At 36.6% G+C, this 1,122-nt stretch overlaps 1 non-coding gene across 1 annotated transcript; it reads left to right on the forward strand.

Annotated features, from left to right (window-relative positions):
- Window positions 1-812: 812 nt before the first annotated feature.
- On the forward strand, window positions 813-919 carry LOC132651923 (U6 spliceosomal RNA). The gene has a single exon (XR_009589449.1). It is a non-coding gene; the product is annotated as a U6 spliceosomal RNA (small nuclear RNA).
- Window positions 920-1,122: the final 203 nt, after the last annotated feature.

A 1,122-nucleotide genomic window follows, 5' to 3' on the forward strand; every position in this document is an offset into this window, starting at 1 on the left:
GCAGTTCCGTGTTCAAGTAGGTTCCACAGTAATGGGAACATGAACTGCCTCTTAGATGAACTGATTGGTCTCCTCTTTGATCCCCTCACCCTGATAGTGGTCCTGCCTTACCAGGCCACAGAGAAACACAATGCAACCTCTCCCGATGTGATCTGACAGAGTAGGATAAGAAGAAATGAGAGGGAGTCTTAATTTATCAGTAAACTTGGGGAGGGGCATGCATGGAGAGGAAGGATGGAGGTGGTATTGGGAGTAGATGGGGTTTATGGAGATATACAAAGTGAATAAACTGTAATAAATAAAAATTAAATTAAAATATTAAATAATGTAATTCCTTTTTGATTTGTATTATAGGAGGTTGTCTCTTGAGGTAGATAGGCCAATAAAAGTGACTAACAGAATGGAGTCTCTCTTGGTCACTGTCACTTTATATCTTTGTTTCTGTTGGTATTGATCTATATATTTCTGAATCTGTCTCTCTAGCTCTCTCTCTCTGACTCTTGCAATCTCCCTCTCTCTGCTTGCCATTTGTGGTTCAGTGTGAAAAACTCTCAGTATTGGTGGACTACAACAAGATGAATGCTTCTTGATGTGACATACTGGAAGGTCTCTGTTAAAATATAAGCAATGTCCCAATTACATTCTTTTTGTTCAAAGATTTGCGTTGGTTAGGGAGGATTTTCACAGAAAATAATTCATTGACTGAGGACATAATTGTGAATTTAACAAATAATACTGGAATCTGTGATAATGTGAAACACACAAGTCGAGGACATGTGACTTTATTAATGACCACTTGAAAGAAATATGTAGTGCTCCCTTGGGCATCGCATATACTAAAATTGAAACAATACAGAGAATATTAGCATGGCTTCTTCACTAGGATAACATACAAATTCATGAAACGTTCATATTTTTTTTAAGGAATTGAAATTAATGCTTTTAATAGTAGATTTGATTTTAGTCAGTATAGAGTCTTATGTGTGTACAAAATCAATAATTCATGTAGCTGGTACATCAGAGAAGTTCTTGTGCAGATGCACTCTTATTTCAGCATTCAGAGTCAGAGCCAGCAGAGAAATGGGGAGTTAAAAAAAGGCACTTGATTAAATTTCGAAGATT

This window comes from Meriones unguiculatus (genome assembly GCF_030254825.1).
Source record: "Meriones unguiculatus strain TT.TT164.6M chromosome Y unlocalized genomic scaffold, Bangor_MerUng_6.1 ChrY_unordered_Scaffold_35, whole genome shotgun sequence".
In the NCBI taxonomy this organism is placed as follows: domain Eukaryota; kingdom Metazoa; phylum Chordata; class Mammalia; order Rodentia; family Muridae; genus Meriones; species Meriones unguiculatus.